We start from the raw sequence: 13,369 nt of genomic DNA on the forward strand, positions 1-13,369 counted from the left end.
TTGGCCGCTATGATGATGTTGAAGTTCCCCTGCCTTGGACCTCTCAGAGGGATGGGAGGTTGTTGCACGACGGGGGCACCATGTACAGGGGAGTAGAATCTTATGAGTCAAAATTCGTATTTCATTCTTGATCCAATCCGGGCTAAGCTGTTTGAGATGTTTAGTGTGTGTGCGTGTGTGTGTGTAAATATATATATATATATATTTATATATATATATATATATATATATATATATATATATGTATATATATATATATATATATATATATATATATATATATATATATATATATATATATATATATATATATATATATATATATATATATATACGCAATTTTATTCATATATTGTTATTATTTACTTTACTAACATTAGAAATCCTGAAGGTCAAAAGAAAGGAAAATTAATCAGTTCATGAAAGAAGAAAAGATTTTGTTGATGCTTACTTCTAATAAATTTAGCTATAGTAATATTGACCTACTACTTTGTGGAGGATTTATTTTTGTTTCATTTTATTTTTGTTTTTGCCAAATCCTGAGAGAGAGAGAGAGAGAGAGAGAGAGAGAGAGAGAGAGAGAGAGAGAGAGAGAGAGAGAGAGAGAGATATTGTATTAGCGAGCGAAAGTAGTTAGGTTAACGATCGTTTGTGGTGAGAAAGACTGTTGGTTTAAATGAGATTGTTTGTTTACATTTTTTTAGTTAGGTTACGACAGTGGTGAATGTTTCGGAGCGAATGCTTTTTTTGATTGACTGCGTCCTGAAGCAGTTGTGTGATTGAATGCTGGATTATATCTATTATTTTTCTTACCAGCGTGGAAGTGTTTTGATTATTTTGACAGTAAGTACAGTTTTGTTTATCTTTGCTTGTCGTGATTGTGAATAATAGGAACTATTTATTATTTATCTTTTATTATAGTGCGATAGTTTAGTTAGCTAGGAGTGTTTGTAAGTGTTTTGTTTTTTTATTTTCAGGCCGTGATTCCTCCTTGGAATTACTTATTGCTTTTAAGAACATTTTGTTTTGACTGAAGATAGTGTTGATGGCCAGGATTGTTATAAAGGATTTCTATTTGACTGCTCTTTGAAACGAAAGACCTATTGATCACCGGACTTTGAATTTCTTTTGTACCTGGTTAATACGTATGCTGATGATGAATATGATGATGATGATGATGATTATGATTACGCTCACGGCTTAAATCAATGAATACATTTTGTATTGACTGAGTGTCAGTGTTGCCATAGTGTGGCGTTGCAACCGAGTTGTTGCGTGGGCTTGAAAGGACTGTTAGCCCTTGTGTGGACGAAGGTGTCCACACACCTATATTATATGTTAAAAGTGTTTTTGTTTGTTGGTTTTTTTTTTAGTTTTAAGTTTTTGTTAGTTATTTTGAGATTTTGACTGCAGTTTATTTTAGTATTAAGTGATTATTAGGGTTATAAGTGTGGTTGCTGGTGTTTTTCGTTAAATATTCTAGAATATAAGGAAATATAGTTTTAAGGTTATGTTTAGTTTTTTTTACCTTCTGTTAAAGAGTCTGGTATAGATAACGTAAGGGGAAAGTTTGTTTTGTTGAGACAATTGTCTGTAGGTGTGATTCAGGGTGTGGGGCTTGTTTTTAAAACATCCCGCCACATTATTTTGGCGCCCGAACAGGGACAGTCGAGGTGGGATTGAACCAGACTCTTTCACAAAGGTTATATTTAGGATTTAGATTTAAGGTTAACGACAATGGAAGGTAAATTAAAGGCTTTGGAGGAGGAATTGCGGCTGAGTAAGGAGCGTGAGGAGAAATTGTTGGAAGAGAATAAGTGGTTAAGGTGTGAGAATGAGGAGATGCATAGGAAACTGAGGGAAATTCAGGGAACTGTAAAGAGAGTGGAAGACGGTGTTGAGATGAGGATGCGAGAGAATGAAGAACGAATGGAGAAACGAATGGAAGATATGATGGGGCAAGTCATGGGGATGATGAAAACTATAATGGGTGAAGGGGCAGTCGGAGGAGTGTCCTCAGCTTCGGGTAATGGGTTGGTAGTGGAAGAGAAGGTTAAGGTAGGTGATAATGGGAAAGGAAGTGATAGTGATAGTAGTAAAAGTGATGGTGATATTGAAGATAAGGGAATTAGGCATAGTAAGGATGAACAGAAAGGTGAGAGGAAAGATGAAAGGAAAGGTAAAAGTGATGTGAAGAAAGAGAAGAAAAAGTATCAGGCTGATAGCAAGGACGATCGTGAATGGGTGAAAGTGGTAAGTAAGAAAAAGGGTAAGAAGGGAATGGTTAAGGATAGGAATTTAAGTGTGGAAGTGGATTCATTATATTCGAATGAGGAAGAAGGTAACAAGGGAGTAGACAGTGATGACAGCAGTGAGAATGAACGTGATGTGTGTAAGACTGTGTTTATGAGAGAGGTACCTCGGTGTGAAAGGTTCAATGAGCATAGCAGTAGGGATGTATATGATTTTTTTCAAGGAGTATGAGAGGTATTGTCAGGATAAGTATGGTGATAGTAAAAGAGTTTGGGCTAGGGAGTTAGGAGAATATTTGACTGGGTATTTGTTGACGATGTATGGAGTGATAATGAGTGTAGGGGACGTTGATTATGAAAGTGTGAAAAAGAGAATAATTGAGCAGGTAAAACGTATGAAAGGGAGTGTTAAGTATAAGCGTAAGAATGATTTTGATGAAGCACGGATGAATGCAGGAGAAGCGATATCAATGTACGTATGTAGGTTGGAAACTTTAGCTAGGAAGAAGTATGGGGATGAAGGTATAAATGAGAATAAGGAGTTAATGAGGAAGTTTTTGGCTACTGTACCCGAGAATGTAGCTGAGTTTGTTAATTTGAAACGGAAGGAGAAAATGAGGTGGACGAAAGAAAGATTGACATGGGATGATATTTTAGAGATAGTTGAGGATTACGAGTTGGATAGGTGTATGAAAGAAAGTAAATCTGTGAGTGTAAGAACTGGAATGGAGGAAAGTGTGCCAGAATTTGTTAGTTTTAGAGATGCTGTTATGAGAGGACCGATGAGGGTAGCTGATAGTGTAGTAGATAGGAGTGTTAGGGCGAGTAATGTGGGAATACCTGTAAGGACAAATGAAGGGTTTAGGCAAGGGAATCAGGTTTGGAGGGATATGAGTGCTAGTGCGCCGCAAGGTAGGTCAGGTAGTTGTATCCGTGAAAAGAAGTGTTATAGATGTGGGAAAGTAGGACATAAGAAGAATGAATGTAGATGGGCTCTAGGTGCTTGTTTTGGATGTGGTGAGGTAGGGCATAGAATTAGTGAGTGCAAGAAAGAGAAAGGGATAAAATGTTATCGGTGTGGTATGACTGGGCACATAGCGAGTGGATGTCGGAGTAATCGTACAAATGTGATTTGCGGTAATTGTGGTAAGGATGGTCATTATGCTAGAATGTGCAAGGAGCCACGGGGTAAGTGTACTGAATGTGGTGCAAATGTGCATGTAGCTAGGGTATGTAGGAAGAAGGGAGTAAATCAGCCAGGATGTTCGGGAAACTAGAGTGTAAGAGGGTTCAGCTGGGTGAGTCCTCAAGTGTGTGCGGAGTGAATGTGATGCATGTTCGTGAAGGTTTACTACATGAAGATGTGATGGGCGAAAGAGCTTATGACTGCATGAATGCAAAAGTAAATTTTAATGGAATAGAGCTAGTTGGTCTGATTGATACTGGTTGTGGTGTCAATTTAATGTTTAGGAATGCATACAATAAGGTAAGGGATGTGTGTGAATTTAGGGGGTGTAAAGGTGAAGTGAAAGGTATCGGTAATTTAAGTATGTCTGTGCAAGGAAAGTTACGTGAAAATGTTATGATTGGGGGGCTGATGATGGAAGATAATGATTTTTATGTGGTTGAGGGAGTAAATGACCAATACGATGTGTTGTTAGGTTATAACTTCTTGAAAAAATGCGCTATGATTGTACATCCTAGTGTAAATATGATAGAGATGAAAGTTAAGGGTAAATTTTGTGGGGAATTTTATTTAAATGAAGATGGTAGTGTATGTACGAAGGTATGGAAAGGTGTGCCGTTAATAGCAAAAGAAGGTGTTAAATTGTCAAAAGATGCAAGTGAGGTTGTCAGTGTAAAAGTTGCATGGCCGAATAGTCTGGGAATTGCCAATAGTGACAATTGTGAATATGTAGTGGAAGGTTCGGAAGCAAGTAATTTGGTGAAAGCAAGTGTGCATGTGTATGATGGTATTTTGAATTTGCAGGAGCCGAAGGTGTATGTGAGCTTGTTGCCGACTGTAAGGAGGAAGAGAATACGGGGTATACGTGAGGATGATTGCATGGGATGTATGTATACGTTGGTCAATGTAGAGGATGAAAGGTATGTTAAATTGAGACGTGTTATGACGGGTAAGATAAAGCCGGATGACGATTGGGACTATGAAAGTTTGAAAGAAAGAATTAATGTAGATGAGAATATAAGTGAGGGGGAAAGGGAACAATTGTATAGGATGTTATGGGATAGACGGAGAGTTTTGAGTCGCGGTGACGAGGATTGTGGGGGATCAAAGCTGCCTGAATTTAAGATAGTTCTTAGTAATGATACCCCCATATATCAGCGTCCCCGACATTTTTCTCCGCCTATTGCCAGAGAAATAGAAGAGCAGTGCCAGGAGTTAGAGCAAATGGGTGTAATAGAAAGGAGTGAGAGTGCCTGGAATAGCCCTATTGTACCTGTAAGAAAGCCGGATGGAAGTTTACGTATGTGTATTGATTATAGGAAGGTGAATGAAGTAACTGTTAAAGAACGTTTCCCAATGAATGTAGTGTCTGACTGTGTGTATAAGATGCATGGTATGAAAGTTTTTACAAAGTTAGATTTAGTTAGGGGCTATTACCAGATGCCTCTGGCAGAGGGGAGCAGGCCCATTACAGCATTTTCGAGCAGCAATTGTCATTATCAGTTTAAGAGATTAAGTTTTGGCCTTGCTAATGCGCCAGCTGCCTTCCAGAGGGCGATGAATGTAGTTTTGGCTGGGTTTGATAGACAGAAGGTGACTGTTTTTATTGATGATATTTTGATTGCTAGTGAGACTGTTGAGGAACACATGCAGTTGCTTGAAGCAGTATTAGAACGGTTGATAGAAGTTGGTGTGAAAGTTAAGCTTGAAAAGTGTACATGGTTGGCCGGGGAGGTGGAATTTCTTGGGCATGTGGTGAGTGAATCGGGTATAAGGAAGAGTGAAAAGTTTGTGAGTAAGGTGAGAGAGTTTCCACGTCCTCATACGGTGCGTGAGTTGAGAGGTTTTCTTGGGTTAATTGAATTTGGTCGGAAGTTTGTCAGAGATTGTTCGGGAATAGGGAAGCCTTTGAATGAGTGGACAGGTAAGAGAAATAGTACGAGACTGAAATGGGATGAGCGTATGATTGAAGCATTTGAAAACTTGAAAGAAGAGGCTGCGAGAGACGTCACTTTGGCTTTTCCCGATTATAGTGAACATGCGAGTATGCTAGAGTTATATACGGATGCTAGTGGGATTAGTATGGGTGGTTGCTTGGTTCAAATGCAAAGAATAAACGGAGATGAACAGTTGAGAGTGATAGCGTATGTAAGCAAAGCATTTAATAAGGCTGAGCAAAAGTATTCCACGATTGAAAGGGAGTTGGCTGCGATAAGGTTTTGCGTGAAAGCGTTGAAGGTATTTTTGTATGGTGTGAAATTTATTGTGCGTACTGACCATCAGCCCCTAGTGTACATGATTAGGAAAGAGTCTGTGAATGCTAGAGTTGCGAGGACAATAGAGGATTTGAATGAATTTGACTTTAAGCTAGAATATGTACCTGGGAGTAAGAACGTGATAGCAGATGCGATGTCAAGAATGCATGGTAAGATAGAAGAGAGTAGCGAGAATGATAGTAATTTTGAAAGGTTGCCGGAAGATTTAATGGTGGTACAAAGTTTTGAAGGGGATGACATGGTGTATAAATGTATTTTGTGTGGGTTAAATAAGGTTAAATTGAAGGGTTTGAATAGGGATATACCTGCTAGTATAGATGAGCTTAGAATGAGTGTTAGGAATGAAGTATCGAAAGAAATGGCATATAAGGAGGAGGATAGTATGCTTGAGGGTGAATTGTTATCAAAAGTATTGTTGGTAGTAAGTATGTTATATGGTGTCACTGTTTATTTGTATTTTGGGTGGAATCGTCCGATGTAGTGCCGAGCAAATAAAGAGACTGAAAGGGAGTATATATTGAGGTTACAATGTAATGAAAGATGTTGCAAGTTGTTGAGTAAGAAGGAGGATTGTCCGAGTGATTTGAATCAGAGTGGTATGAGCATAGAAGATAGCGAAGATGACCATGGGTGTGATAAGGATGACCCTATTGATAGGAGAGTAAACATTTGTATGCATGGTGTAAAAGGAAGAATGATGACGTATGTGGGTATAAATGAGAATGAATACTGTAGTTTAATTGATACAGGTGCGCAAGTGTCATTAGTGAATATGTCTGTTATCAAGGAAATAGAGCGGTACAATTGGGAAGTGAAAAGGCAATGTACGAGTGTGAGAATTCATGGGATAGGTAAAGGAAGTTTGCTAGTTTGGGAAGAAGTGCGTTTGAAAGTAAAACTGGGAAGTATGGAGGTGGAACATAATTTTATTGTAATGGGAGAGAATGAGATGCCTAGTTGTTTTTTTATAGAAATTGACTTTTTAAGATTGCATGATTTATCAGTTTATATTGGTAGTGGTTTGCTTCTGAAGAATGGATGTGAAGTACTTGTGATAGAAGATAATAGTGTATTTATGGCGAATTTTGTTGGCATGGTTGATATTACGAGGAGTGAGGATGATCTACTGACTAAAGAGGAGGTGGGAGAAATGCAAGATGAATGTGAGGAAATTAAAAGGTTACGTGAATGTATGTTGAATAGTATTGAGGTAGAAGAATGGCCGTCTGATTTAGAGGTGTATAAGAAAGTTAGTAAGAGACTTATTGTGTGTAAGAATATTGTTTATTTTCTACAAAAAGGAATGGATGAAGATATATATGTTCCTGTGTTTCCAATGCATGCAGCAGTAAGTGTGTGTATGTTAGTGCATGACAGATATGGGCATATGGGTAAGAATAAATTATGGGAATGCATGCGTGAGAGATTGTTTACACCTGGGTTGAGTCAGATATGTAAGGATGTAGCGACTACGTGTGAAGATTGCCAGAAAGGGAAGTATCAGAGAGTGCATGCTAATCCGCCTGTTTTGAGATTACGTATGAAAGAACCATTTGAGATGTTTGTGATTGATTGTGTTTCGTTGCCTGTGACTGCGAGAAGACATGTGGGAATGATTATTATGGTTGATCACATGAGTAAATTTACCTATGCAATACCCATCAAGGATAAACGGAGCGAGACTGTTGCAAGAATGGTTGGTCAAGTGATGTTGCCGATGTGTGTGTGTAAGCCTGTGAGAATGTTAAGTGATAATGGCCCTGAGTTTGTTGGATGGGAGTTTGAGCAGATGTTAAGAGAATGGGGTATTAAACATGTGTATTCGACTCCTTATATGCCAAGTGCGAATGGGTTGGCTGAAAGGACTGTAAGAACATTAACTGAAATTTTGCGAATGATGAGTACATGTGGTAATGATTGGGATTTGTATGTTGGTAGAGCGTTGTGGGCTTACAATGCAACAGTGCATAAGAGTACGGGTATGTCTCCATGTAAGTTTGTGTTAAATTTTGAAAAAATAATAAGACCGAGGTTGGGTGTGTCGGAGGATGATAGAGATGTGTGGAGGAAAGCAAATAAGAGGTTTGAAAGCTTTAAAGTTGGTGAGAGAGTGATGAAAGAAGTAATTGAAAAGGGTAGAATGAATGTAAATAAGGTGCGTGATAAATTTGAAGGTCCCTATGAGGTGTTAGAAGTTGGTTCGAGTGGATTAAGTTACGTTTTGGGTAAGTTGTGTGTGGGTGGTATTGAGGAAAAAATTAGGGCCCACCACAACCAGTTGCGTAAATGGAAAGAGGTACCTGAGTATATCCAAGAGAATGGGATGAGTAAATGGTTGAAAAGGAACAAGGGTGAACCCAGTATGTATGAGGACTTAGGTCTGGAAGGTAAACAGTTAGTGTTAGTAGAATATAAGAAAAGGAAGAATACAAGAGCTTTAAGTAAAGATGAAAGAAGGGGAAATTTTATAAGTAAAAGTGAGAGTAGAAATAAGTATGACAAGGGTGTAAATGTGCAAGTGTGTATGGAAGATAAATGTGTTAATACAGATGAATCATGGCTGAGTATGAATGATACCTATAGTGTGTGTGGCTTTTCCTTAGGTGACGTAAAAGAAAGGATGACGAATGCGAGAGTGAGAGATAGGAGAATGATTAGTAGTATGAATGAATCTTTTACTAAAGTTAAGAATGTTTTTGATGAAATGGATGAACTGTTTACAGAAATGAGTGTAATTATAGGGCCAGATGATATATTAGATGATAGGGATTTAGATAGGAATAGTGTTAATGTAGCGAATGATTGTGATAAGGAAGAAGTGAATGAGAGAGTATATGGAGGCCCAGTTACTCGGAGTAGAGGTCCCGTTCCCGACTGCGACTGGGTTATGAAAAAAATATTGTAAGTGTTGTGTGAGAAGGATTTGGCAAAGTAAGGGTGGAGGAATGTGGAGGATTTATTTTTGTTTTATTTTATTTTTGTTTTTGCCAAATCCTGAGAGAGAGAGAGAGAGAGAGAGAGAGAGAGAGAGAGAGAGAGAGAGAGAGAGAGAGAGAGAGAGATATTGTATTAGCGAGCGAAAGTAGTTAGGTTAACGATCGTTTTTGGTGAGAAAGACTGTTGGTTTAAATGAGATTGTTTGTTTACATTTTTTTAGTTAGGTTACGACAGTGGTGAATGTTTCGGAGCGAATGCTTTTTTTGATTGACTGCGTCCTGAAGCAGTTGTGTGATTGAATGCTGGATTATATCTATTATTTTTCTTACCAGCGTGGAAGTGTTTTGATTATTTTGACAGTAAGTACAGTTTTGTTTATCTTTGCTTGTCGTGATTGTGAATAATAGGAACTATTTATTATTTATCTTTTATTATAGTGCGATAGTTTAGTTAGCTAGGAGTGTTTGTAAGTGTTTTGTTTTTTTATTTTCAGGCCGTGATTCCTCCTTGGAATTACTTATTGCTTTTAAGAACATTTTGTTTTGACTGAAGATAGTGTTGATGGCCTGGATTGTTATAAAGGATTTCTATTTGACTGCTCTTTGAAACGAAAGACCTATTGATCACCGGACTTTGAATTTCTTTTGTACCTGGTTAATACGTATGCTGATGATGAATATGATGATGATGATGATGATTATGATTACGCTCACGGCTTAAATCAATGAATACATTTTGTATTGACTGAGTGTCAGTGTTGCCATAGTGTGGCGTTGCAACCGAGTTGTTGCGTGGGCTTGAAAGGACTGTTAGCCCTTGTGTGGACGGTGTCCACACACCTATATTATATGTTAAAAGTGTTTTTGTTTGTTGGTTTTTTTTTTAGTTTTAAGTTTTTGTTAGTTATTTTGAGATTTTGACTGCAGTTTATTTTAGTATTAAGTGATTATTAGGGTTATAAGTGTGGTTGCTGGTGTTTTTCGTTAAATATTCTAGAATATAAGGAAATATAGTTTTAAGGTTATGTTTAGTTTTTTTTACCTTCTGTTAAAGAGTCTGGTATAGATAACGTAAGGGGAAAGTTTGTTTTGTTGAGACAATTGTCTGTAGGTGTGATTCAGGGTGTGGGGCTTGTTTTTAAAACATCCCGCCACAACTTTATATAAGAATCCATGACTCAGAAGACCAGATAAGAAAATAAGTTGAAAATTTTAATGTGAAGACCAGCAATAAAAAGACAGAAATCTGGTATTCACAACATATCCACAGATAATTTTCTCTTAACTAGCACAAAATCTCAAACAATAAAATGTGGTTGCGCCTTCTGGGGCCGCTATCTCTCAGCTCCAAAACCTTCCCCTTTTTATATATTTATGTAGGTATGCATTTTTGGGGGTTCACGGCATGGTTGCATTATTAAAATGAAATAATAATAATAATAATAACATTGGAGAGGAAGATATATTCTATGATGGAGAAGCAAGGTTCCTTTCCTTCATATTATTTTCAATTAGCAGAGTGATATTAACACTGATTTCGAAATGGGCCGATAAGCTTAAAAGAAAAACACTATTGTGAAAAGAAATATTATACAAAGAAACGTCGAATCTAATGCCACAAAAAGCTAAGTATAAACTTTAGATACAAGACAGAACATAAACGAAATCATCATACGAGTAATTAAATCTGTAGTAGCAGTAGAAGTGTGAATTGTATAATATAAAACAATTCCATCCGCCATCTAGCAGCAAACTTATTACAATCGGATACCAGTAATCATGTTTCAAAACTGGATGCATTTATGCTGTTATGCAAACCAAATTTTGATCTGTCAGATTATCAATATTGCAATATTGTTTAAAGTCCATGTTGCCTGAACATCGACAAGTATTATGCAAATAATTTTCCCCTTTCGGATCAGTGAATTAAAAGAAGCCAAAGGTATTATTTCATAACATTAAAAAAATGTATCATAGTTAAATAAACTTAATCCAATCGCTCCTAAAGAATTCATATCATCCTTTTCGTGAGAGCATTTTTCGTTTTCAGGAAGTAGTTTGAAATATTTTTTTCCGACATGTGGCTAATGTTAGGGAATTTACTGCCTATAGATATAATAGTTTGAGGTACTATATTGAAACCAAGGTTATTTTGTAGTGTTTGATATATTTAATCTTTCTTGGATACAAGAATGATAGAAAGGATTTTCAGTGACAAGGTAAGCGTTTAAAATCATACCCGATGCAAAATGTTCTGGAATAATGTTGAGGAAATATTAAAACTGAAATAGATATAGGAGGATGAGGCATAACTGCACTTAGAAAATCAAAGACACAAATAGGGAACGAAGCACAGGTCAAATCATGTGATAAGAAAATAATAAACTAAGAAATAATTGAAAAAAAAACAGGTTAAAAAAGTAGATTTTATACATGACAACTAAACCCCGGTAACAAACTCCTTATCATACTGCGCCGCATGGAATATTTGATCCAATTTTGAACTTCACGTGTTTTACTGATTCAAATACGTGATTAGGAACGTCTTTCATCAATTCAGTAAAATTTTACAAGAGTCAGATCTCCTTTTTAGGGGCAATATGAAACTATATGTGCATTGACGATTATATTTTCGCGTATTTCGTAAAATCTAACTAAAAAAAAATCTTCTTTGAAAATTCTTCGGGTAAATGTATATTTAATGTTTACATTAAACTACAAAATATGGTGATATATATATAAGAAGATAAATTGATACTCTAAGTGTATATATATATATATATATATATATATATATATATATATATATATATATATATATATATATATATATATATATATATATACATATATATACATATATAACAAATACACACACAGACATATATATATATATATATATATATATATATATATATATATATATATATATATATATATATATATATATACATATATATATGTATATGTGTATATATATATATATATATATATATATATATATATATATATATTTATATATATATATAGATCATATATATATATATATATATATATATATATATATATATATATATATATATATATATATATATATATATATATATATATAGATCATATATATATGTATATATATATATATATATATATATATATATATGTATATATATATATATATATATATATATATATATATATATATATATAATCTATATATGTGTGTATATATATATATATATATATATATATATATATATATATAATCTATATATATATATATATATATATATATATATATATATATATATATATATATATATATATATATATATATATATATATATATATATGTGTGTGTGTGTGTGTGTGTGTGTATGTTTGTATATATAAAGTGTATTTATATATTCATGTGCGCAATAGTTACAGAGAAAATATCTTTATGAAGAAATAACGAAATAAGAATATTTTCAACACTTACTTTGCATAAACGAACGCCACAGTCTCTTTCTAAAAACACTTCCTTTCTGCAACAGTCTCCTCTTACCTGAAAGAATAATAACACAAAATTAATAAAAAAGAAATCCATATTGTTGATGTCATGAATATGAGTAAAAAAAAAAAAAAGAACATTATCAATACTCATCTATACAAATTGCAATCATCTATAAAGGTGAACTATTAAAATGTGTACCTATGAAAAATGAAGCCCGCAATAGAAGTGAACTATTAAAATCTTTAAGGTTTAAAGACAGCTCATGAATGGCAGCGGCAAGGGACAGTGACATTGCCCTATCGAGCAGGACAATCCCCTTCAGACTGGCCATATACACATATGATTAGCACCTAAGCCCTCTCTCCACCCAAGCTAGGACCAAGGAGGGCCAGGCAATGGCTTATGATGACTCAGCAGATAGACCTATAGGGTCCCCCAAATCCCCATCCTTACCTCATAACGTGTTTGAGCGGAACTCGTATAGAAAAAGTGCATTCACCTACAAGTTGAACTATACAACTGCATAACATAACCATATAAACAGTCGTTACTTATCAAGGTAAACATTTATCATGATGCATATAAAAACTGAAGTCACGTAATAAGATGTACAATTGAAATGTGTACCTACAAAAATGCATTCACCTATTAAAGCGAACAATTTAAATTTTTACTTAAAAAAAAACTACAGCCACCTATCAAGGTAAACCATTAAAATGCATATCTATAAAACTGCAGTCAATTATCAAGGCAAACAATTAAGATACGTACCTATAAAAACTGCAGTCACCTATCAAGGTGTGCAATTAAAAGGTATACCTCTAAAAACTGCAGTCACCTGTCAAGGTGTGCAATTAAAAGGTATGCCTATAAAAACTGCAATCACATACCAACGTAAACAATTAAGAGATGTACCTATGAAAGCTGTCGTCTTCTATATAGGTAAACAATTTGAAAGCATACGCATAAAAACTGAAGTAATCTTGTGACCTAATGACGTAAACAATTAAAAGATGCACCTGAAAGCTGTCGTCTTCTATATAGGTAAACAATTTGAGAGCATACGTATAAAAACTGAAGTAATCTTGTGACCTAATGACGTAAACAATTAAAAGATGCACCTATAAAAAGTGCAGTCACCTTCCAAGAAGAAAAATTTCAAATATGCACCTGTAAAATTTGTAATTATCTATCAAGATAAAAATTTAAAATGTGTACCTGTGAAA

The sequence above is a fragment of the Palaemon carinicauda genome, chromosome 6 (genome assembly GCF_036898095.1).
Source record: "Palaemon carinicauda isolate YSFRI2023 chromosome 6, ASM3689809v2, whole genome shotgun sequence".
NCBI classification, from domain to species: Eukaryota; Metazoa; Arthropoda; class Malacostraca; order Decapoda; family Palaemonidae; genus Palaemon; species Palaemon carinicauda.